The 25852-nt window shown below is 49.5% G+C and overlaps 1 protein-coding gene across 2 annotated transcripts in view; it reads left to right on the top strand.

Moving 5' to 3' along the window:
- Positions 1-11091: 11091 nt before the first annotated feature.
- Positions 11092-25852, top strand: part of PKNOX2 (PBX/knotted 1 homeobox 2) — a 184956-nt gene continuing 170195 nt past the window's right edge. The window contains exon 1 of one of the 2 annotated variants that reach the window (XM_008688258.2): positions 11092-11164. The gene's annotated coding sequence lies outside the window, so the exon portion shown is untranslated. The remainder of the gene's footprint in view (positions 11165-25852) is intronic. The other variant, XM_040631075.1, reaches the window with a different exon arrangement.

The raw sequence follows: 25852 nt of genomic DNA, 5'->3' as shown, positions 1-25852 counted from the left end.
TGTACACACGAACACCATTCTGGATAAAATCTCAAGGGGTTTGTAGACCCCTGAAACCTTAAGAGTCCTCTTATCCTGATCCAGCCCCTCAGTTCAATAGATGAAGAAACTGAGGCCCAGAGAAGGTCAAAGGCCACATAAGATCAAAGGGCCGTGAGGACAGGACTGTCTCCTGGGCCCTGACTAAAACACTGCATCAGGTGAAGGGCCCAGATCCCCTCGTCTTGTTCTCAGCTTCCTAGTCCCTTTGCCTTTTAGATTTCCTGCAGCGGATGCATGTGACTGTCTATTGCTTCAAACTAAGGTGGCCCAGCTCGCTACCAGTCGCCTCCTACCTCCTACCAGTTTAAAAAAAAATTTTTTTTTTTCTTTTTTACCCTAGATTGTGTCTCACTTGTCCAGTACCAGCACTGTGGAATCACCCCGGCTCAGATGTTTGCACAGGAAAGTTGTCTTTCCAGCTGGCAGACTGGCCTGGGAGTCCACGTCCCTTTCTGCCTGGCAGAGCGCCCCCCGCCCCCGGCCCCGTGTTCTCCCCACCGGCCTTCAGAGACTCGGGGTTCCCTGCTCTATCTCTCTGCCCTGGGTTCCCTTATCCTTGCCTCAGCCGTCAGCACCTCCTCTTCCTGCTCTTTAACATTCCAGGCTCTTTTTTTCTTTTCTGCTAGAAATTGAGAGACGTTAGTGACGGCATGTATTTTTTAAAATTGGGGTAAAATACATCTAACATAAAATTGACCATCTTAACCACTTTAAAGTGTACAGTTCAGTGGCATTAAGTACTTTCATTGTGTTGTGCAACCATCATCACCGCCCATCCCTGGAACTCTTTTTATCTTGCAAAACTGCAACTCTGCATCTGTGAAACCATCACCCCCATCTCGCTTCCCTCCCAGCCCCCGGAAACCGCCATTTTAGCTTCCATCTCTGCAAATTTGACTTCTCTAGGTCCCTCCCGTGAATTATACCGTTTTTGTCCTGTGGTGACTGGATTAGCTCACTTAGCGTAGTAGCCTCCAGGTTTATCCACGCCGTACCGTGTGTCAGAATTTCCTTCCTCGTTGAGGCTCAGTGACACTTCATTATATGTATTGGCTGTGCCTTGTTCATCCGTTCACCTGTCCGTGGACACTTCGGCGGCTCCCCCCTTTTGACTCTTGTGAATAATGCTGGTGAGCATGGGTACTCAAACATCTCTGAGCCCCTGCTTTCAGTTCTTTGGGGTGTATCCTCAGAAGTGGAGGCATGTGTTTAAGGGGTCTTAATTATTCACCACTCTGCCATAAGTCTATTTTTATTTTATTCTTAAACTAACATCTTTTGAACAGCTACTGACCTCCCTGGGTCTGTGGCACGTGCCTCAAAGGGTGCTTTCTCGGAGAACTCCAGAGGCTCTTTCCCATCCTCTCTCCCTAAAAGGTCCCCTCCCCTCCCCAGTCACTTCCACTCCCTTATGGGGCTGCATTAGTTGACTATATATATGTGCATGTATAGTTTGTATGTTTCCTCCATTAGAATGTGAGCTCCATGAAAGCAAGGACTTTTCCGTTTTGTTCATTGTTATCCCTTGGATGTCAGGCACAGTGCCTGGTACATGTGCAGAAGACATAATTATTGTTATTATTTTTTAAAGATTTGTTTATTTATTTTAGAGAGGAGGAGGTAGAAGCAAAGGGAGAGGGAGAATCTCAAGAAGACTCCCCCCGATCAAGGAGCCTAATGTGGGGCTTGATCTCAGGAACCTGAAATCATGACCTGAGCCGAAATCAAGAGTCGACACTTAACTGACTGAACCACCCAGGCGCCCTAATTATAAACGCAAACAAATGATTGAATGAATGAATGAATGAATGAATGAATAAGCGAGGTACTATTCCTACCTGCAAGGTTCTTCCAGTCCGGTAGGCAGAGAGACAAGTTAAAATGGTTCTATGCAGAGTACAGGGGCTCTGAGAGCTGAGTAATGGGAGCTGTGGCTGTGGCTCGAGGACGGTCCTGGAGAGTGGACCCTGGAAGTACCTCCGTGTACGGGGCAGATTTTTCCCTCAACATTGATAAAAAGGCCCGTGTGACTGAGTAGCTTTAAATTTGTTTCCCTCCGGTCTCCCTACCACTTCATGACATGGTACTATTATCCTCAGTCTCCAGTCAAGGAAACCAAGATGGAGCAAGGTTAAGGAACTTGTCAAGGCCCCGAAGCTAGCGAGTAAGGCAGGTTTAGAGTCTGACGACTTCTTTTTCTTTCTCGCGTCGATTATTTTTCTCTTCCTAATAAGGAAGAAAACTTAATTAAGTTTCTTCTCAAAAGTTACAAAAGTGGCGGTGCTCACTGCAACCAGAAACCAGGCAAAGATATGCTACAAATGGTGCATCTTCCTCCCTCCGTTCCTGGTGCCCCATCAGCACAGTGTGAACACTCCGGCCACCCCTTCCACGCTGCCTCCGTGCTCACACAAACACACGCAAAGGGATCAATTCATTCTAGAGTTTTCTCTGTTCTTATAAAAGTGGAACCACTCCACACACATCCTCTGCTACTTACTTGTCTTATTTTGAACATTATGACCATCTTGCATGGCAAAAGATACAGATCTAACGCACTCTTTCAATGGCTTCATATATGTACAGTATGGCTGTACCACAAGTTACACAACCAGTTCCCTACTGGTGGACATCTAGGTTGTTTTTCACTTTTTCCCACGATGGATGCTGCCACATTATTCTTGGGCACTGCTACTTTTTCTCTCTAGGATGCATTCCCAAATTGGAGCTGCCTGGCCAAAGTCTATATGTATTTAATAGACACTATATATTATTTTCCAAAAGGTAGTAGCAACCCAGTGTCATGCTTAAAGCACTGCACTTTCTAGGCTGGACTGACTGTCCCCACCCTTCTTCCCTTCCTGCTTTTCCTCAGAGCCCAGTACCCTCAGGCTCATCCCAGCCTCCTCTGACCTGACCCAGGACTCTCCAGGAAGGCAGGAGGGACACCGCTTCCTTCTCTCACCTGTGGCCGTATGTGGCCCTGGGCAATGCTCTCTCCTCTCCCTTGGCCAGCGAGGACTGGCAGTCAAGAAACCTGGATTATAGTTCTAACTCTGTTGCAAACCAGCTGTTTGACCTTGGGCAAGCCACTTCGCTTTTCTGTGTGTTGGTTTCTTCATTCATAAATTGAAGGAGTTTGGGCTAGATGACCTGTAAAGCCCTCCCTCTCTCCAGATGACCTTTTTAGTTTGAGACACCCACAGAGCTGGCTCCCAAGGGGAGCCCTGGGGTCTGTCTGCTGTCTGGGGTGGCAGGGAGCGGGTGGGTGCTGGAGACAGGACAGAAGAGCCTTTCTACTGCTAACTTCCCTCAGAAGACCTCCCTGTAGCCTTGACTGCTGATTCTTAGTGGGTAGGCTGGGGATTCTGGAGCCAGACTGAGATGGACCTGGGTTCGAACCCAGCGCAGCTGTATTCCAGCGGCATGACCTCGGGCAGATTGCCTCACCTCCCTGTGCCTTGACTTCCGAATCTGTTAAGCAAGCAAGATAAAATGGCCTCCGTGTTCTGGAACAGCACTGTCTAATACAACTTTCTGTGATGCTGGAGAAGTACTCTATCTGAACCTTCCAGTACAATAGCCACTAGATACATGTCGAACCCTTGAAATGCAACTGGCGAGGCCGAAGCCTGAATTTTAAATTTTCTGTAATTTTAATTAATGAGGATTTGAATTTAAAAAGCCACATGTGGCCAGCAGCTACCTTGCTGGACTTTGCAGCTACAGAGGATGAAAATAAGGTAGAGGGATTCAGTGTGTAGGAAGCGCTTAGCTAGCCCAGGGTCTGGCACATAGTAAGCACTCAATAAATGTTTGCTATTATTAGGTATTATGTGTCTTGCTTTCCGGCCCGCCACACCTCGTGGCTCTCAATGACACCCCATACTGGCTGTCCCAGAGTCACCTGGGGGAAGGAGGGAGGGGGGGAAGGTGTTGCTGCGGTGGTGCTTGTCAGTAATGAGCCTTGCACTAAATGTTTCTGGTCTGCTACTTTCCCTGGAGGGTCATGTGAGCCAGAGTGGTATGTGGCCTGCTTTGCAAGTGATTAACATGGTGTAAGCAATCTGCATAGAGAGAAAAAACCCTCCGTTGGTATTCCATTATTCTATTAGAGTTTCAGAGCCGGGATTAAGTGGACATGATTTCTTCCTATGGGCCATTAATTTTGTTTTATTGCTGGTCTGATGGCCATTACCCTTTTTTGCCAATGCATTCCCCCATTAGGTTTGTACAATTAACAAAATATGTGCTGTTAGGGCTTTGATAGGAACAGTGGGATGGAAATAAAGGGAGGGGGTAGCAGCCGCCCCTGAGTTGGGGTGGGGAGAGGCTGGGCCCAGGGGTGGGGCCTCAGGAATAAAGCGGGTGGGGCTTCTTCAGCACCTGCCCTGTAGCCATTGGCATTCCAGGGAAACTGCCCTAAGACCTTTGCCAGCTCTCTCCAGGCTGGGAGTGGACTTGCCCAGGTGAGAAGGAAGGACACAAGGCAGGCCTGCCTGGTGGTACTGGTATTTTCCTGAATCCCATCCTCCACCCTCCAGCTGGCACAGCACAGCTGAGAACATAATAAGCCACCCACCCCCGTGCTGTCACCTTGAACCTGAAACTCTTAGGCAGGCAGAGTAAGTCAGCCTCTGGGTGTCTGGCCCTGTGATGGGAGAGACTTCCAGGGTGACGCTCGCCTTCTCTCGGGGTAAACAGGAGGACCTGTGCATGATTAAAAGGGGATGACTCATCCTTGGCATCACCCGGTGATTGCCACACGGAAAGGCAGGATTGGCATTGTTAGGTCATCTAGTCTTTGGGGGAAAGTTAGAACTATGGATTGTTAAAATGTGAAATCTCCCACTTTTTAGATGTTGGCAGAATTTATAAAAATGCCACGGGGCACCTGGGTGGCTCAGTCGGTTAAGTGTCTGCCTTTGGCTCAGGTCGTGATCCCGGGGTCCTGGGATCGAGTTCTGCATCGGGCTCCCTGCTCAGCGGGGAGCCTGCTTATCCCTTTGCCTCTGCCTGCCGCTCTGCCTGCTTGTGCTGTCTCTCTCTGTCGTATAAATAAATAAAATCTTTAAAAAAAAAAGAATTTATAAAAATGCCAGACAGGCAAGAGTCAACATAGGGGCTGCCAGTTGGCAACCTCTGTCAAACAACAGGGGTTTTAAGGAGGAATGGACATGATCAAATTTGTGTTCCAGAAAGATCCTCTGCTGAGGGGAGGTGGTAGGTGGGCAAAAATGGGGTGAGGCTAGAGGCCAGGAGACCAATTAGGGCCTGGGAAGAGAGAGAAGGCTGAGGCAGGTCAATGACGATGCCAAGCAAAGAACAGCAGTGATATTCCTGACAGAGAATCAGCAAGTTGTGGGTCTTGGTGTATTCACACCCCAGAGGATGTCCACAGGGCCGGGAGGTTGTCTTGTGAACGGGTCCTCTGGCCCCTGAGGGTTTGCCTCTGCAGAGGGCCCTGCGGCCCTGGGAGCCCACACCTTACTCCCATCCAATGTAGACAGATCGCAAGTGCTTCCAGTTCCTTCTGCCACGTAGGAAAGTCCTTAGGATGAGCCCATCAGTGCCCACATTGCTTACAGGATTTTGTATGTATTACCTGTACTTACAGGTACAGGCCCAGAGTCTTGGGCCCGGGTAGGGCCTGGGGACCGTGACTGAGGTAACTTTTCCAGTTCTTCTGTAACTGGGCGACCAGTACTGCGTGTGGCCCCGTGGGGGCTGAAGACAGGTGTGGAATGAGCATCGGTTCTTACCAGGCTTCAGGAACGGCAGTGTGTTACCCTCAGTGCTGGGTGGGATGCATCTCAGAGTCAAGTATTTAGTGCCAGGCAATTTTATCAGTATTCAATTACCTAGTTATCGTGTAATTTAGAGCCTGGTGGTCAGGGCCTACCATGCTGTAACTGCCAACCTCAGTCAACAAATATAAGTAAGCAACCACAGGCTGTTGGCAGGTGACGAGGGGAGCATGAGTGGAACAGAGAGGAGACTCGGCGATGAGGTGGGGAGACACAGGACACACCGTCTGGATGGATGGGTGGTCCTTCAGGGGTTTTCTTCTGGAATGGTCTATTCATGTTTTGTCTTTCTCAGAAGTTTTGCTCATATACCCGTGGAGGGGTTTCAGAGAAGAGGAGGATCGGGAGAGACTCTTGGTGTCCAAGAATGGGTTTTCATAATTTGTCCTCATTCCAAAGGTCTGGCTGGGGCAAGGGCAGAAATGCTTTCATGGGCAGTGGGATGAATGCAGAAGTCTTCAACCCTCCTGCTTTGCCTCTTTCTTCTTTTCCGTTCAGCTGCTGCCAGCCCTTAACTCTTAACACTCAAAAACAACAATAGCCTGGGGCACCTGGGTGACACAGTCATTAAGCGTCTGCCTTTGGCTCAGGGCGTGATCCCGGCGTTCTGGGATCCAGCCCCACATCAGGCTCCTCCGCTGGGAGCCTGCTTCTTCCTCTCCCACTCCCCCTGCTGTGTTCCCTCTCTCACTGGCTGTCTCTCTGTCAAATAAATAAATAAAAATAAAATCTTTAAAAAAAACAATAGCCTTCATTTATTGTTATTATTATTATTATTATTATTATTAATCTGTTCCAGGCATTGCACAAAATGCTCTTGATGCATCGTCTCATTTAAAGATGCTACTATTACCCCCCTTTGAAAGATGAGAAAATTGAGTTTCATAGAGGTTAAGGTTAGGTAAATGATGGACCCGGGTTTGAACCCAGAACTCTCTGACTCCCACATCTTTACTCTTAACCTGGGTGATATACTGAGCTACCTTAGCACGAGACTTAGAGCCCTCCCTGGCGTGTTAGTCTGGGCAGCCTCTGGGGTATATAGATGTCAGATGGAATTTTGGTTTAAGGATTATCTAGTAGTCTAACCCTATCATTTTGCCTACAGGGAAACCGAGGCATGGAGGGGTTAAAGTTCCTTCTCCAAGATTGCACATTCATGAGAGAATGAGGAGGGCATGAACCCATGTCTGATTGACACCCCTCTGTTAGGGGTGCTCTTTCTATTAGACTCATGTCCTCGCTAAGCCCCAAGCTCATCTCTCTCCACCCTCCCGACTTACCTAGGAGTGCTCCCTGGGTGCCACTCAGCTCTCCTGGAGCGTGTGCTACCTCCTATGGGAAGCTTTCTTCTGCCCCTCTCTCTGCCTCATTCCCAGACAAACATGAGCATTCAACAACTCCTTCCTCATTTATCATTTCGCCAATTTCCTCATATTATAAACGTGAATGGTCAATTTCATTTATAGTTCCATTTTATTTTCATGGTGAATAAGACAGGCCTGAGTTTCCATTCTGGTTCCATGACAGCATGGCTGCTTGTGTGAAGGCTTTTGACATGATCGCTTGCCTGCCAGGACCACCAACTGCTGGCTTTGGGAGGCCCTAACATACACGGCACAGAGGTGGTTTTCCAGCCTGTGTACACAGGTCAGCGCCAGGTTACGTAGACTTTTCCACAGGTGCATGGTCATGAGTGAAAAATAAGGCCAGTATGGAGAGTTTGCATGTTCACATATGTGTGCCCACATGTGTGTGTGCACGTGCATACATGCGTGTATACGAGAGAGAGAGAGGAGCAGACAAAGGGATAGAGACAGAAAGAGAGGGAGAGGGAATGCTTTCCACGCTGCTCTATTTATTCAATTCAAAGAATGGTCCTTGTTGCTCTCCTTACTTTGGGGGATTGAATTACTTCATGAAATGATGGTGAACGAAGACAATATTAAGGTTTTCTCAGTATATAAGTTTGTCAACCCTATCAGTCTCCTAGTGTTTTTCTAACACTTCATTGATGAGTGAAGCCCCATCTGGGGGACCAGGCTGTGGAGCAGCTTCTCCCTCCAGTGCTGGGGAGCTCACTACCTTCTGAGGAAGCCTGACCGTTTTTGCATGGTTGTCATTGAGGGAGACGTCTCTCTTATATCGAACTGAAGGTTGACTACCTCTAACATCTAGCAATTAGTCCAATCCCTCTGTCTAGTGTAACACAGCCCCTCTTTCATATAGTTCCTTTAAATATTTGGAGGGCCACCACGTGGGAGAAGGATGGGTAATCTTAGAGAGGGACAGATTAAGGCACGTGTCTGGTTTCTTCTCTTGTAGCTACTACTGCATAGCCTCCCAGTAATGGAAATACAACAACAAAATAGCAATAAATAGCTACCATTCAGTGAGTGCTGATTTTGTGTGAGCCACAGTTCTAAGCACTTTGCAGTTTACAAAATCATTCAATCCTCACTTGAACCTCAGAGGGAGAACCCTTATTAGCCCAATTTTACAGATAGAAAACTGAGGCACAGTGAAGTTAAGTAACCTGACCATGGTCATTCCACTAGTGAGTGGTAGCGTCGGGACAGACTGGACAGTCTGTTTCCAGAACTTGTGCTTTTATTTATTTATTTGTTTTAAAGCTTTTTTAAAAAAAAAAATTATTTGAGAGAGAGAGAGAGAGACCAAGAGCACACAGGGAGAGGGGCAAAGGGAGAGGGAGAAGCACGCTCCCCACTGAGCAGGGAGCCCAATGCAGGGCTCTGTCCCAGGACCCTGGGATCATGACCTGAGCCAAAGGCAGACACTTAACCGACTGAGCCACCCAGGCTCCCCGAGAACTTACGCTTTCAGCTACTGGACATCTCCGCTCACATTTCCTCTTCACTGTCAAAGTTATTAAGATGTAATGCCAGAATTGCGTCTTAAACTAATATGGATTGTTAAGTCCAAAGTGAGGGGACTGTTCATCCCTCGGCTGGACACTGTGTGACTATTAAAGCAACCTAAGATCACATTTAATGCTCTTGGCAGCAACACCACACTCTGGGCTCATCCTGTACTTGTATTCAATTCAAATCACCTACCTTTTTTTTTTTAAACCACGTTACCCTATTCGGTGTTTTTGCAATTGACTTTTGAATGTAAGAGTGGGATTTGGTGTATATATTCTCGTCAAATCTTTTTCTACAGTTCTGTAAAAAATAAAAATGGATTAGCATGTGGACATGGGATATAGTAATTTGGAGGTTTAGAGTGATGGGATTGTGGGCTCTATTTCTTTATTTTCAAAATTATTTCTTTACGGCTGTCAGGATCTTATTGTGCAAAAACTAGTAGATGAAAAAATGGACTTTTCCTTTTGGCCCATTCTTGCCGCTTGTTAAAAGCTTTATAACACTCCTGAATCCATCTCTGCAGGAGCGGCTGTCCTTCCCAGGTTCGCAGCATGTGCAAATGGCAAGTCTGCCATATCTTCTAAGTTGCTTGGCAGCTCAACAGACAATCCCAGAGGGCAGGGATAAAGTACCACTGCCTGCACTTCAATCTAGAGACTTCTTACACTGAGCTCAGTAGTCAGTTGTTTTCAAGACTCTAAGTTGGAGCCCATTGCCAACCATTGCCAACCATTGCCAACCCGCGGCTGGTTCTGAGCTGCTGGTTGTGGATTCTGTTTGGCATGAACAGGGTCTACCGATGAGCACTTCAACAGACATATACTGAGAACCCAATACATCCTGGGCACCCTGCTAGGTGCCATCCTGTCTTCAAGGACCTGCAGTCCAGTGGTCTGGGCTTGTCTCAGAGGTACCTCCTTGAACCATTAACCTCAGTCATGCAGATGTTAGTAGATAGCCCCAGAGAAGGTGCCTTAGCCTCTGGACATCATCATGAACAAGAGGGACATTTTCTTTCCATGAGCACATCACACTACACCCCATGACTGAATTTTCTATCTGAAATTCCACCCTCTTCCAAGTAGCTTCTCTGTCTTAATTAAAAGGAAGATCTTAAAGGGGTTAGGGCGGGTGGGGAGGGCTCCTCTTCTTCATGTCATTTCCTTATTGAAAAACTTTAAATGGCTCTACCAGCTCCTAACCCAAGCCTGGCCTCTCTGCCTGACACTCAGAGCCCTAGATACTCTGGCCACAATGGGCTGAACTCAGTGTTGGTCCCTCCTTGGTCTCTCTCAGGCAGCCCAACTTCTGTATTGCCCCAGGTCACTCCATGCTGCCCCCCTCTCATCCTTGCTTGGATTGCTCCCTTTCTTGGAACGCCCTCTTGCTCCCTTCTACCAGCCAGATCTTGCCTGTCTGGTCTCCAAAGCCCCATTCAAGTTCTCCCTCCCCCTGACTACTTCTTCAGTGCCTCAGCTCTCACCACTTCCTTCCTCTGTGGAGAGGGAATTATAGTCCCTACCACACAGTTCAGCACTACTGTGCGTATAGTCTTGTCTTATCTGATGATGCTCTATATGGGTAATCTTATTTCCCCAATGACGGCAGGGCAGCACTTTTATACCAGGACCCACCCATGCATTTTATTTCTGCTGCACCTAGCCAGTGTAGACCGTGGAGCAGACACCTGATAAGCATGTGCTGGGTTTTTCTTGTTGTTATTGCTGTCTTCCAGAAAGAGAATTAAGAGCAGCCACATTTTTTATCTTTCCAGTCTTGCCCTCATCATGCTTCTCCATGCACATTCTTCTCCTTCCAGGCCGATTGGACTCTTTACCTTTCCTCGAAAATTCTCTCTCCCGTCAGGACCTTCCATAATCCTGCCGTAAACAACAGCCTCGGTTTTGTGGTTTGCCAGTTTTGTAGCCTTCCCCATATAGGTTGCCAGCTTTCACAGGGCTGCGCAGCTCTGTCCCCCTGCATGGGGTCCTCCATCAGACAGGAGGCATCCGTAAATGATTATTGCTTTGGTCAGCTCAGGGCTCTCAACAGCCATGAGCCTGTTTTTCTCCGGGATTCCTATAGGGAAGGGGATGAAACTCACAGGAAATTGAGGCACCGAGCAGGTAAGGAGGGAGCCATCCTCTCTGTCTGTCCTGGTTAGCTGTCCTACCCAATAATAATCGTCTTGCACACAGAGTCCCTTGATCAGGAAACCTTCCCACTCAGCACTGTGGGAATAGAGTCCTGGCTCTGCTCTCACACCAGACCCAGCCTGAGGTTACCCTCAGCCCCACCTCACTCTCCCTCCCAGTAGAATCATACACATCTGTAAAAACGTTTTCTCTTATTGACAGGTAAAGTCCGGAGCAGGACTCTGAGGCTTTCTGTCCTCCATGCCGCTCACCAGGAAAGGGACTGTGAACTGTAAGTAACTGTGTTTGGTGTTTCCATGCTGACTCAATAAGGTTATGGGTTAAGGACCAGCCCTGAACCTGATCTTTAACAGCCATGCATTGTGCAAGAGAAATACTCAACAATGAGCCAGTCAGAATGTAAAATACAGTGGACTTCTAATTAGATTAGGTCTGAATGTGACAAAGAAGCCCTATAATATGACATCCTATTTAATTAGACTTTATTGATTGTGCATTAAGGTGGACTTGATGTGTTATGTGTGTCATGAGTGTTCGAGAGGGAAGCTCTTGAGTTTCCCACTGTCATCTGTGGGCTAAGCTGGGGAGACAGTGAGAGGAGGAAGCAGGCCAATTCATAGCCCACACTTGTTTTTACGCCTTGGTTTATTTCTAGGGAGGCATGAGGGAGGGGAAGGGTGACCCTGCTGGTGTCACGGGTAGAGCTCCACTGTACGCTTTAGGTGTCATTTTGGTTCTCCCACTTGGCAAAAGTCTACCCACCTGGAGGAACCCAGCCCAAGTCCGGTCTCCCCAGTGAACCCTTCCTTGGTAACTCCAGCTAGACACGCTCTCTCTCTCTCCCGAAGTTCTGCTGCATCCACACGCCAAGCGCCCCTCTGGCCTGCTCCTTCCTGCATGCCCCCCAGTGAAGCTGTGAGCTCCTGGAGGACAGTCTGGGATTCCCGTGTCTTCCTGTCCCCGCGGCACCCTCCACCTGGTCTCTGTTCCGCAGATGTCCGCCAGAAGATTGGGTTGCCCTGGGCTACGTAGCTTCCCACCCTGCTTCTGGGGCTACCGGAGGCTGGGCTGCTGCCGCGCCTCTGATAGTACATTGGCTTCCAACCAGTCCATGGAATTATAAATGATTAACCGTTATCAGCGCACATCTTCACCTCTGTGTAAAAATAGATTGACTGTAATGAGTATTTGAATAAATCATAAGAATGGCCGCCATGCGATCGTCTAACATCCTGCCGATGGCTGCCCGGTGAGTGAGCAGGGCGCCGGCCCTCCCGCCTAATGGCCTGCGATTCAGTGCTGGTCGCCTCTGTGATTGACGGGCTGTGGCTCCCAGGGCACCTTCTCCACAGCCCAGGCTCTGGAGGGGTCTGAGCCCGGGGGCCCTGCGGGGGCAGGGAAGGGTGCCTCCCTCCATCCTGTTCCGGGAAAGCCTACCTAGGAGATGTGGCTGGGGGGCTGGGGGAGGCACAGTGGAAAGACCTTTGTGAGAATCATGTCTCCTCGCACCGAAGGTTAAAGGGACCTCATAAGTCAAGTCAAGTAGGAGAGAAGCAAGCTGAGCGTGAACCTTAATGAGAGTAGAGAGTGTGGGGGAATAGGTCTGCACGTTCCCTCCCTGTCTTCGAGGGTACCCGGTGCCTTGTGCTGGGCCACACACACCCAGGGAAAGCTCCCTCACAGGGACACACTCTTGGACCTACACTGAGGAACAAGGAAGAGCAGGTTTCTCTGGGTCCCAGGATTCTGAGATGGGAAGATTCAAATGATCTTTCAGGAAGGTTTGCCAAGGCTGCCTCGGACATGAGGACCCTGCCTTTTGGAGAGGGAGGAAGAGGGAGAGGGGGTAGGCTCAGGGGGACTGGGACCAGTTGAGGAGGGAATAGTCTGAAGTGTCAGAGTGAAGACCAGGGAAGGCTGGATTTGAGACAGAAACTGCAAACATTCGATTTAATCCCAGTGGTTACTACGGCTGTGTAACAAGCCACCCCAAAACTCCGCGTCTTCACAATGTCTATTATGTACATATCCTGTGAGTCAGGAATTCAAACAGGGCACCATAGGGACGCCTTGTCTCTGTTCCACTGGGTCCGGGACCTCAGCTGAGGCAAGTGAAAAGCTGGGTGCTAGAATCATCCGAAGGCTCATTCACTTATAATTCAGGGGGCTGATACTAGCTGTTGGCTGAGATGTTAGCTGGGGCTGCCAGCCAGGCCCATGTGACCACTCCAAGTGGCTTCTTCAAAGCACGGTGGCTGGACACCAAGGGGGAGCATCCTCAAAGGGAACAAGAGCCAGCTGGGATCGGTACTGCTGAAGTCAAGTAGCGTCTCTTCCACCACATTCTCTTGATTGGGGCAGTTACAAAGGCCTACCTCACTTTCAGGAAGGGAACAGAGACATCCCTCCCACCGTGACTCAAAGGGGGAGTATCAACAGCACATTGAAAGGGGAGTTAGGGTTGGGATACGTGTGTTGTTGCAACCAACAAGAACAGAAACCCTGTCTTTGAAAATCAAACTGTCCCTTATCTCACAGAATGTCTGGGTTTAAAGCCGTCCCCCCTCCATCCCCCACTGCCAAGGCCGGGCTAGATCTTCTCCCAAAGTGGGACTCCCCAAGGATTTGCTGGTGTTCACAGGTCCTGCCGTTGGTGGAAGCTTCCACCTGATAGTCCATTTCAGCAAAAGTCAGTCCAATTTGCAACTCACAGCTTGCAGTGCCAGGACTGGAAGGGCACTTAGACCTGTGGCCAAGGATTCCTTAAGTCTAGAGCCCGTGTTCTGTCCAGGGATCCCCACACCCCCTACTTAATGGCCTTCCAAGCTGGGGGAGGTTTCGGCCAAAGATCAGGACTTAAGAGGCTACTGGGGCTCTGTTGGGGACTGGGGTAGTCTGGGCAGCCCTTCCTATCTGAATACCCCATGCCCTCTCCTCTCCTTCCTGCCCTTCTGCCACACATTAGAACTGTGCCATTAAGAGACCAGGCCCTCTTTCCTTTGTCATTTTCCTGACCCGGCTGCGGCTGAATTTTGGAAGAGAATCTGAGGGCCTGAATACCTTGTTGTGACTTAAGAGGATAGAAACAAAACTCAAGCAACAAAGAGTGGAGACAGAACCAATTCACGTTCCCAAGGGGCTGAGATCTGAAAATGGCTAATGCCGGAAAGGGAGGGGGAGGGAGGATAGGGTAAATGGGCTTGGTTTTGATAAAAAGGTGCCAGGGTTTGGAAACTTAGGTCAGGAATTGAATGTTTAATTTGGACAAATGAAGGAACGGATAAAAACATAAAGCTCATTTGCATTTTCAAGGCTCCTACTTGGGGCGGGGTGGGGAAGGGGAGTTAGGGTTTGAAGTCCAAAAGCAAGAGTTTGGATTCCGACTTGGCACCTTCGTGACCCAGGCAGGCGCACCTGCTTCGTCTTCAGATTGCTCACCTCCAGAATGCAGATGGGACTGTGCTGTGGGGACCGAAGGGGAGCCAGCGTGTGGGAGCACTACAGCCCTTCTTGGCACACAATAGCTGCTCAGAACGGTTCGGTCGTTCCTCCAATCAGGAAATAAATAGTAGAGTTGGAAAAGATTGTTTCTCTCCATTGCTCCTGACAGGGATGGTCAAGAATCTTTCCTTTAACTGTACCCTCCATAAAAGTTCACTCATAAACTATTGATATTTTAATAATACACATTAGCATCTTGCCCTTTGACAAATGAATATTGAATGAGCAATAAAGAGACAAAAGAGTAACCAGGTGTACGGCGGGCTGAGGGGAAGCTGGGATCTTGCATCGTTGTCAGAGGGAATGCCCCTTTCCAGGCACCTTGTGACTCACCTCTCTCCCCAGTGACCCCTAGGAAATAGCTTTTAAAAAGCACTCAGACTCCAGCCGAGCCCAGTCTGAGCAGGATTTTTCCTACGGTTTCTTACACTTGGCCGGAAGGGACTTGGGAGAAGAGAAGAGAGGAAAAGTCACAGAAGAGCTCTGAAAGGCAGGGGTGTTTTGACCTCCGTGCAAAACACCTTAGATCTCCCTACTCCCTCTGCTAAGGGTGCAGACTTCATCCTGATACATGTTCTCCTGCTGCATAAATTGAAAGTTTATAGACAGTGTACCCACCAGAAATCGGGCAATGAGCTTAAGATATGTAGCTGGGGTGCAGGAGCAGAAGAGCAGCTGGGCAGGGGGCGGCCCAAACAGACCCGGTTTGGCCAGTCCCTGACGAAATCCACAGGCAGAGAGAGGAGCGGTGGGGAAACAAGAAAGGGATTTATTTCAGTGAGGCCAACACCAGGAAGACAGCAGGCTCACGTCACAAAGACAGTCTCCAAAGTGCTGAAAATACATCCAGGTTTATATAAGGAAAATGTGGGACAAAGGTTGGTGGGTACGTGCGGGTGGGCAGTGAAGGTCAAGTTGATCATTGTCTTGGGGGCAATCACATGGGGTCTTGCTGGTGTCAGGACAGTTGTTACTGCTTGAGGGGGTAGTCTGGGTTCCCATCATGGGATGCTTTGCACACAGCGTCATTTGTCTGAGTTAAGAGATAAGCTGGAAAGAAGACCTTAATCAATTAGAAAGTACGGACTGAGGTTGACATGGGGGTAAAGTCCTCTTTCAGAAAGAACTCAGCCTCGTTCCACCCGCCTCTCATCCTTTCTCCCCCAGGTCTTGATGGGACCTATGGTTGGGGGTGTGTGTTAGGGTTTATAAGACAGAATTTCCTGCCTCTTGCAGCTCCTGCTCCCAGGCCCGCTGCCATAGCCTCCAGTTTCTCTTGGCCTCCATCTGGGCTGGGAGTCCTTGAGTGTGCAGAGAACAGTGACAGGGGCTCTTCGTTGGTCCGGCTTAATTGGTGTGATTTAATGGCGTTTCTGGCGGATTCAGATTTATACGGCTTTCTGAGCTGCAAATCTGCTTTCTAAATGTAGAATTTTTGTGGAGTGGTAAAAAATAATGGCTGTTCTGTGATTCCTGCCTCCCGAGCTAGGAGATTGCAATTTACATTATGCAAATAGACATTATGCAATCAAGGCACTTTAGCAGGAATCTGGCGGCAGCGCGGCCGCTGATGAGATGCCGAGGTCTGCAGCCCCAACTGGAGGGGCTTTGCAAGAGCGGAGACGAAGTGGGGAGCGGGTGGGGCCGGCAGGGAGGATGCAGAGTCTGTTCCTCTGGCCCAAGGAGGCAAAGTGGAGCCTGCCCAGAGATGAATGCATCCGGGGAGCTGCCAAAGCGACTCTCTCAATTAATGGCTTTGTTTAATCATACCCCCTGTCCAGAGGAGTATTGTCTTACGGATAATTTCGTTTGCCTAACGAGATTTTGCTAATTAAATCTCCTTTCAGTTGGTGTGACTATGCCTGCAGGAGAGGGGGCTATTTGGAGTCTTCTCCATAAACCTTTCCGGAGAGGAGCTGAGAAGGAGGGAAAGGAGGGAGGGGAGAGAAGAGGAGGGGAGGGAGAACCTGGCCTGCTGTGAGCAGGACCGGAGAAGGTTTGAGGGTTTGAGAACGACAAGGTGGCAGCCACCACCCACCTTGCCTTTCTGTCCTGTTCACTAGAAATGCAGACTCGTAAATCTTTGTCTGGCCTAAGGGATTTCCCCTGTTTTTTCTTCCTCTCTGGCTCTTGTGACCTCCACCATGATCCCTTCTCAAGTTCTTCCCAAATCCCCAGGACATTCTAAAGGATTTCCAAGCACGGCTCCCAGCAGCTCTGGCTGTGGGTGGTGGTGGTGTTGGTGGCCATGTGGGAACCCTCCCCTTGCTTTTGCTGTTAGCCAGCCAGTCTGGCTCTTCAGAGAGGAAAAATTGCTCCCAAATTGGCCATTTCTCCAGGGATAATTGCCTGAATCAAAGAGGAAAATACCTCGTCAAATTCATTTATCATCAGAGTCAGCCAAGGATAGCCTCCTATACGCAGAGGAGCCTAGCACTGTGCCTGTATAGCGGGGGCCTAATAAATGCTGTTGTATCTGACTGGTCCCACCCGTGCTGCACCACCCCGGTGATGCTTTACTGTCTATGGTCTGCTTGGCCTGACTGACCATGGGCTTCCAGGCTCATCCCTATCTACTTTTCTAGTTTCATCTCCTACCCCCCTTGCTGTTTCCACCTCCCTTTTACTTATAGACACTCAGATACAAGGGCACATTCCTACTCCTGATACCCCAAATATACCTAGTTGCTCAGTTGCCCCCAGATACTCTGTATAACTTCACACCTTAGAGCCTTTGCAGGTGCTATGTCCTCTGTCTGGAATCTCCTTGACCTGGTAACACCCTGTTCCTCTTGTAATACCCAGCTCGCATATCTCCTCTATGACTCCCTCCTCTCAGAGCTTTGCTGCCTTTTGTGAAACACTGCTGCACTCCTTCTGTGTCCTCTGTGTCATCCCAGGACCTCAAACACAGTTGTCTGTCTACACAAGTTAAGGACCGAATCTTATTCTTCTCCTAATCCCAGTGCCTAAAACCAGGCCTGGCCATAATAGGCACCCTACAAGGTTGGCTGAATGAAAAAAAGAATGAATGACCGACCCTAGGAGAAGAGGGTGGGGTGATGGAGAGGCATTCTCTAGTAAGTCCTTAAAGCCCTAGGTTGGACGATGGTGGTGGGAAGTCAGGAGACTGATATCTGTTGAGTCTCTGCAAAGTTAATTGCCTGTCCATTCCCTTCACTTCCTGGGAGGGAAGGTCCTATCTCTATGTGCTACGTCATGCACTACATGTCTCAGCATCTCCCATCACACATTCTCACATAGGTCCTGTGAGGTGGGTATTGTTTTTGCAGAGGTAACTGAGGCTCATTTGACCTCATCAGAAAGTAAAGCAGTGTTTAGCTGTAATTGGGCCCACTGGCAGGGGATCTACCCTCTAGGATCTACCTCTAGCTAGGTGAAATCTCCTGTGCTTCCCAGTGTCCCTCCCCATCCCATCCATCCATCTATAGCATTCTTCTACCCACCATCCATCCACCATCCATCCATCCATCCGTCCATCCACCATTCATCCATCCATCACCCATCCACCATCTATCCATGCATCTACCATCCATCCATCCATCCACCATCCATCCATCCACCATCCATCCATTCACCCATCCGTCCGCCACCCATCCACCATCCATCCATCCATCCATCCATCCATCTACCATCCATCCACCCATCCATCCACCCTTCCAGCCAGCCAGCCAGCCTAGAAGTGTATCACACCCTTGCTGCCATGACACCAGGGCTCACACAGTACTGGCATGCTTATGTGTGCCGTGGGATGGGGCAAAACTCAGCCCCACAGGGTGGCCTCCAACTGAGGGGTCTGAACTATTGCCCAGCTAGTGGTGGGGATGTCAGGTGTGGGGATGTCAGGTGGGGATGTCCCCATTCCATGCTGGGGAGTGGGGGGGGCACCCCAGGAGAAATGGCTCCTATCTTTGTGTGTGATAAGGGCATGTATGTATTACATATGTGTACACAGGCTGCAGGGTGTGTGTGTTATGAGTGAGAAAGTATTTGTAGAGAGTGTGTTTTTCCTGGTTCCTAGTGCTTTGCCTTTTGCCCTGCTATTTTCCTGTCCGTCCAGGTATATCTGTCAGTGTGCTGTCTCTGCATCTAGGATTTTACTCATCTTAATATCCCCACCATGCTATCCATGCTCTGAGTCTGAAATGTTTCTTGGTACATAATAGGTACTCAACCAGTGCTCTATGATGCACTGAATGGCTGAATGACTGAATGATTGAATGAGTGAACAAGCATGCACTTTGATGTCATATAGACCTGAGTTTGAACCCTAGTTCTGTTATTTACGTGGCTGAGACCTTGGGATTAATTTTCTCATCCAGAAAGCCAGAATACCGAAACTACCTACTCTATCTTTCTCGAAGGGCTGTTGATAGAGGATTATAAGAGAATGTGAAAGTGGTTTATAAACTATGAAGCACTATACAAGTATAACAGGTTATTATTATAATGGTTATTACACTTGAAGTGATCATTGTGTTTGAAAATTAGGGATTCTGTTTTCAGGAATATAAAATCATCCTGGCCTGATTTGAACTCTGAGACTTACAGAGCAATCATTATAGGAACTGATTCTAGGTTTGCCCAACTATGAGAACTATCAGGGGCTGGGGTGGGAGGAGGGGGCTGGTGAAAATGGCCCATCCTCACTTGTGCCACCCGTCCCCCAAGTGGACCCACATGGGAAGTCTCTCCTGAGTCTCTGCAAATGCCTAAACTTATGTGCCTCATTATCTTTGCATATGTTGTTCCCTCTGCCAGGAATCCATCTCCCCTTTTCTCCACTCTCTTTTGACCCTCTCATGCCAAGTCGCTGCACTGTCCCTGGGCTCCCAGGTTACCACGGATGCCTCCTTGAGCACATTTACTGCCCTGTCCCTGCAGCTGTTCATGTCTGCCTCCCAGGCGACAGCACGCACCTCCAGGGGCAGATGAGTATCACTCTTTTCTGTAGCCCCAGAGCTAAGGGGATGGATGGATGGATGGATGGATGGTGAAAAGTGAAGGAGGGGATTGGAGCTTGGTAGATCTACAGGGTTGGAGTTTTTGAAGTCCCCTAATCTGAAGGGAAGGTGAGGAAGAAGCATCAAAGAAATGAGCACTGCCTTACAAATAAACCCCAAATATCTAAGAGATATTTTCCACCCACCCTCATGCCCAAAAGATCAAATAGGCTGATCTTCCATGGGGTTACTGGGCCTAGGGACCTCAATCCTGTACTGGTGGGTGACTGGCCGTCAGCCAGCTGGGCAGTGAGGCCTCCAGGTTGGAGCTGAGTCCTTAGGACAGGGACGCACCTGCCTGTTGCTGACCCCTACAGGTGAGCAGTTACCCACATGGGGAGGCAGGTGCTGCCTACCTCCCTCCTCAACCCTCCCAGATTCTTTCTCTTGGTGGAGTCAGCCCCAGCTGGTGGAAAATCTGTTGGAAGCCCTCCTAGGAACTGGCTCCTTTGCCTCTCTCCCTGTGTCTGGAGGCATCTTGTCTCCACCCTGCTCTGGGCTTCTCCCCCACACCCTCCCACTCCCAGCCGCGCTCCTGGAGCCCCAGGCAGCCGCAGCCAAGTGCCAGGGGGCTGGGAGGTTTTTCATTACCGAATGCACTGAACCTATTTGCGAGTGTTTTGCAAAGTGTTTAATCCAAGGTGTTCCCTCAATTAAATTAGTGCAAACATCTGTGTCCCACATCCACCTCCATTTGCATTCTGTGCCATTTATTACAGCGGGAAATTGGAATGCACCTTAGGAATACTTAGGACCGAATTAGGCTACGTTGGGGTGGGCGTCTGGGGGTGGGTGTCTGAGGGTGGCTTGTGAGGTTGGTCCACAAGGTGGATCCTTTCCCAGGCTTGGGAGTTGAGGAGGAGCCACTTTCTGGTGCAGGAGACCACACGGCGAGAAGCTTTGGGGACACAGGACCACCGGTCCTGTGGGGGAGGTTGAGTGAGTTTAATTAATGCCCCTGATCCCCACCTGGGCCCAAGTACCTGCAGAGACAGGAGGAGTTCACTGCTGTTGTTTTATAACTTTAAACCCAATTAAAAAAAAAAAAGTGTATCACATTCAAGTGACCCACCTGGGTCTCTCCCTGGAGGGGGGAGGGGAACTTTCCTGCTGGAAGGGGGTTTTTTCATCATGAAACTGCTCAGCCTTGGTGACTGGCTGCGTGTGGGTGGCAGCTCTCTTCCCCACACCATGTGATTCCCACGACTGTCAAGTACTTCGGGAGTCCTACTGTCATACTAATGTAGGGGGCACCGAAGAATAGTTTCTGCTGTGTGACAGGCACTGCTCTCAGTGTTTCTCATGCGTTATCTGTTGTAACCCTCCCACCAACCCTCTGAGACAAGTCTTCTCAGAACAGAACAAATCAGGGAGCCGGGCATAATCAGAGAGATGAAGCAACATACCATTGAACAGCTAGAAAGAGAAGCAGTGAACTTAGTCTGCACGACCCTGAAGACTGTGCTTCCCCGCTGCATGCAGACCACTCTCTCTCAGATGAGGCAGCTGGGATTGGCTTTGAATCAGGGACCTGGCCACCTTCCCAAATCTGGTGGCAAGCACACCTTGGCTGGGCTGTACAGAGGCCCTGGTGGTAGTCTGCCTACTCCCGGTTTCTAGCCCTCCGTTATAGGATGGCCTCGCCTGTGGTCCCTGGGGGCCTATGATGGGTTGCAGGTGACCCAGGGGCCTATGATGGGTGGCTCAGACTGCAGGTGACTCACCTGAGGGAAGGGACTCCTGGCTTTTATGGGATGGGGTGGGGAGGAAAAGGAGAAGTCTGGGGAGTGAGGAAGAGGCTCATGGGATGCTCAAGGACCTTAAAGATCAGTGAGTTCCTGAGTACTGACTTAGTGGGGAAACTGAGCCTCAAAAGGAGCTAACAGTCGCCTAAGGCCACTGAGGGTTTGGTGGTAGAGGCTGGAATGGTTGCAAAATGTAAGTCAGGGCTGGAGCAAGGAATCAGGGCGAGAAGGGGGTGGGAGGCTGCTGTGGATGTGTCTACTAAGGGTCCTTCTGACCTGCCCTTAACAGAGAACCTTAACCTTCTGTTAGGAACCCCCTAGAGGGCCGCTGGCCATCTTCAGCCTGGGTCCTGGGGCAGTTTCTCACCAACTTCTAGGGTTTCACCTAGGGACATCCAGGGGCCAGCAGAACCTGGGGAGGTAGGAGGGGACTCAGGACCTAGGGCTGCAAACCACCAGCTGGTATCCATCTCTGTCTTCACTTTGCCCTATCTGCTCTGGGGTCTGGGAAGCATCTGGAAGAATAGTATCCTACAGATTCAAGCTCCCGCTTCCTCTACCAACCATGTTTTACTTAGCCTTAGTTTGCCTATCTGTTACACAGTAATAAAAATTCCATCTTACAGGGTCGTTGGGAAAATTAAAGGAATTGTAGGCACACTTGACCCTGCTTTGGAGCTTAGGACATTATTGCATTTTCCTTTCTTTTCCATGGCTCCTGTCTGCTTTCCCCTCTGAGACCCTATGCCTGCTCCTGGATGTAAAGGGGTGGGGGCGGGGGTGGGGGGGTGGGAGTGTGCGGCTCTGTCAGGATGTTGACAGGCAGCCCCCCATCCCAGCTCTTCCTCCTCCCTTCTTCTCTTCTCTTCCCTCCCTCTCTCATCAGAAGACTTTAATAAATGCATCTCAGCATGTGGCGCTGCCTGGGGCTTTATAAGAATGAATTGCTTATCCCAGCCTTTACTTCCTAGAGATGACAATTTACCATCTACATACATTTATTAAGCACTGACTGTGTGTGGTACCCAGCTCTAGGCAGAGCAGGGTCTGCCTAAGGGTGACTCCCAAGGCTGCCTATCTCCCCCCAGGGCCCCAGCAGTTCCTGCTTTCTTTGGATTGGCTGGATCTTGTGACCATCTGCCTCTATCAGCAGGATGCTGGGTTTCTGTACTCTTGTGCTTCTGTGCTTCTACATGTGAGGTTCTCCTTGCCTAGAATGCTCTCCATCCCCCTCATTTACCTGGTTAGAACTCAGTCTCTTGGTGATGAGTATGTGACTGCATCCTGGCTAGGGTTTATCATCCTTGAGCTCCCGGTGCACTCTGGGCACCTTTCTGTGACTCTTTACCATACTGTATCCTAGTTACATCTTTCCCAAAGATGCCTCGCTCTCCAGGGGTTAAGAGTCCAGAGTGTAGCATCCCAGAATGAGCACGGGCCTTAGGAGTCATCTGTCCTGCCTCACCTGAAGGCCAGCTCAAGGTCTGTTCATCCCTAACGGAAGAGAATGCCCATTACTAGACTGGCTTTCTCTCCCAATTAGCCTTTCACAGCCCATAAATGCTTGTTTTGTTGGTCAGACCACTGGCATGTCTGATGGGAGCCTGGCCCGGCAGCAGGCCTCACTCTCTAGTTTGCAGCGTGTTCAGTCTGAGAGCAGGCCCCTGTCCCTTGAATTTGCAATTCTGGTGAGCATTCTCTCTCTCCCACCTGGCCTCAGGATATGGGATCTCCAGATGGAATGGATGATAGGCGAAGCAAAACGACCCCCTTAATTTACTGCCCCTGTGTCTTTGTCACAGACATTTCCTTTTCCTGAAGAGTCTTTCTTCTCTCTCTGCGTGGCCAAACCCTGCCCATAGTCCCTAGTCCCGTGCCACCTCCTGCACAAGTCTTAGATCCCTCAGGGGAAGGCATTTGCGCCCTCCCAGAGCACCTGGCCTGAATCTCCTGACACTGACCAGCGTCCACCTCCATCCCGAGTATATCTGCATCCATCCTTTTCCACGAAACTGAGCCAGTACGGGGTTCTGCCCTGGAGCCCTCACTCCACCTGGCATGGCACATGGCACATGGCACATTCTGAATTTGTGATAAGTGTTTACCAAATGAGTGAATGAACAGGACTACTCCTAGTTTCTCCCAGAGGGAGCTATCTGGTTTCTTCTCCCATCCTCTGCTTTGGCTTTTTTTGTCCCAGGGTTCTAATGGATCCGGAGGCACATTCAACACCAGTTACTGGAAACTGGATGCTATGGCCAGCAAGAGAAAAGCAGGTGTTGAATTCTGTTTGGTATACTGAACAGACTGGAATTACTTCTTTTTTCTTTTAGAGCAGGGGGGGGGGGCGGGCAGAGGGAGAGAGAGAATCTTAAGCAGGCTCCATGCCCAGCGTGGAGCCTGACACGGGGCTCTATCTCATGACCCTGAGATCCTGAGCCAAAATCAAGAGTCAGACGCTTAACCAACTGAGCCACCCAGGCACCCGTGGAATTACTTTTATATGGCAGGGCTGTCTAGTCCCAGGACACTGGTAGTCTACACATAATGTCTCCAAAATAAAGTAAGCAAGGTGGGTCATTGGAATAAGAAAAGAAAAGATTTCAACTTATTTATTAGTATTTTTTATCTCATCCTGTTTAGATTTCCATTTCTGAGTATGTTTCATAAGACATGTCATATATTGGTAGGGCAGTAGGTCTAATACACACACACACAGGTCGATATATATACATATTGAAGGTGTATGAAAATGTTTTACTGTTAGACTTGTAAACTCATTTGAGGACCAGGGACTTAGGCCACCGCCCCACTGTCCAGGAGGTGAGACTAATACATATTTGCTCTTGTCTCTGGACAAATGGCCCACCCCCTAGTGTGGCTTCACGTCATGCCTAAAGCTTTACAACCTGAATCTCACTAGATGACAAATTCCTTAGGGAAAGTCACTTGGGGATCCTATTCCCCTGTGAATCTCCAGGGCCTGGCACGTTGCCGGCACATTACAGGCTCTCATTAAATTAAGTGTGGTTTCAATTCTATTTATTTGAATTGATTGAAACTATCTGAGAATCTTCCGAAGTTTTAAAATTTGGCTTCAGTTTGATCCTTAGTCAGTTTGGTTGACATATTTACTAGAGACCCATTATGCTACAGAATAATAAGTATGTGCCCTCTGTGTACCGGGTCCTAAGCTAGGTACTGGGTGACAAATCTGAGGTCCCTGACCTCACGTTACTTACGTTGCTTTTTTCAAAAACAACCAAACAAGAAATCATGGTGTAAATCAGCACTCCCCTGCTCACTGGGGTTATTTTGAAACAAGTCCCAGGCCTCATACCATCTCCTCTGCAAATGCTCTGAACAGTACGCACGGCCTTTTAGGGACAGACAGAGACAGAACTATCATCAAGCACAGTGGTGTTCTAGGAGCTGTGCTGGACCCAACAGGCAGGGCCAGAGCCCAGCAAGTAGGATGTGGCCCGGGCCCCCTGGGGGGAAATAGAGTGGGGTCAGAAATGACTTTTACATAAATGATGCTTAGGCTGACTCCCTAAGCTTAATTTCTAGGCTCTCGTGTTGAAATTTCAGAACCAAAGAGGGGGCCTATCCGCTAAGGAGAGGAAGCCACACCTATAGAGGAGACAGCCTTCACCGGAGACGGGTAGAGCACTCACAGGTCTTAGAGTTTCCTCCTTGGAGTTAGAATGAGAGAAGCAAGACCCAAAAAGCGGGGTCCTCTTGCACATGGTGGCAGAACTGGAGACTGGCAGCGACTGAGTCAGGGCTCGGGCCGTGCTCCCCGTCTCGACCTCCCTCGGCCCCCTCTCCGCACACAGAGGACCCCGCCGCACCAGGCCGGGCCTGCCTCTTCCACACACCCAGGTTTCGTGGCCAGGAACAGCACACCCTGAGTCCCCCGACAGCTCTGGGCGCCCCTCCACCCTCCAGCAGCTTCCGGAGGGGCTGGCAGCCTGCGGCCCGGAATCATCTTGGGCGGCACGTGACTTCTTTCTTCCTGTACAAGTTGAGCACTTGCCACCCTGCTGTCTGTTTTTCCTTGCTAAGGTTCAGTTCTAATTATGTTGATTTTCTTCATCCCACCCCCTCCTGGAAGCTTATTAGGTTGAATATTTTTATTTATTATCATTTCGCCCAACTCCTGCCAGCATTTCCAATTACTCTCCCCGCTTCCTTGTAATTGTCTTTCTGTAATGGCTCTGAAACAATTGCGCTAAATGAGGTGTCTCCTGGAAGATGAGAGTCTCACTTCATTAAAGGCTAATGTATTCTCAGCTCCAGCTCTGTGGGGCTAGCTTGGAAGGAAGACATTTAAACAGCTTCTTTTATTTTATAGGGAGCAACTTTTCAGCGACGAAGATGTCTGTGGGGTATATGTGTATGTGTGTGTGTTGCCTGATTTTAATTTAAAGAAAGTTTATGAAATAGTGTAAGTCTCCTCATTGGCAAAACTCTGTGTTCTCAGGTAGCCGGGATTTATGCAGATGGGGTGCAGGGTTCGGGAGCAGGATGGAAAGGGGCAGTTTCTTCGGATGTCCTTCCTGCCTTTCTGCCAGGGCCCCTCCCTTCTTCTCTTGCTCCTCGCCTGCTGGATCAGCCCCCCGACCTCTTCCCGCCTCCACCCTGTGTGTCTGCCTCCCGCATTATGTGCTCAGCTTCCCTGGTGGG

The sequence above is a fragment of the Ursus maritimus genome, unplaced genomic scaffold (assembly GCF_017311325.1).
Source record: "Ursus maritimus isolate PB19 unplaced genomic scaffold, ASM1731132v1 scaffold_16, whole genome shotgun sequence".
Taxonomy (NCBI): Eukaryota; Metazoa; Chordata; class Mammalia; order Carnivora; family Ursidae; genus Ursus; species Ursus maritimus.
This window is presented reverse-complemented; position numbering and strand designations above follow the sequence as displayed.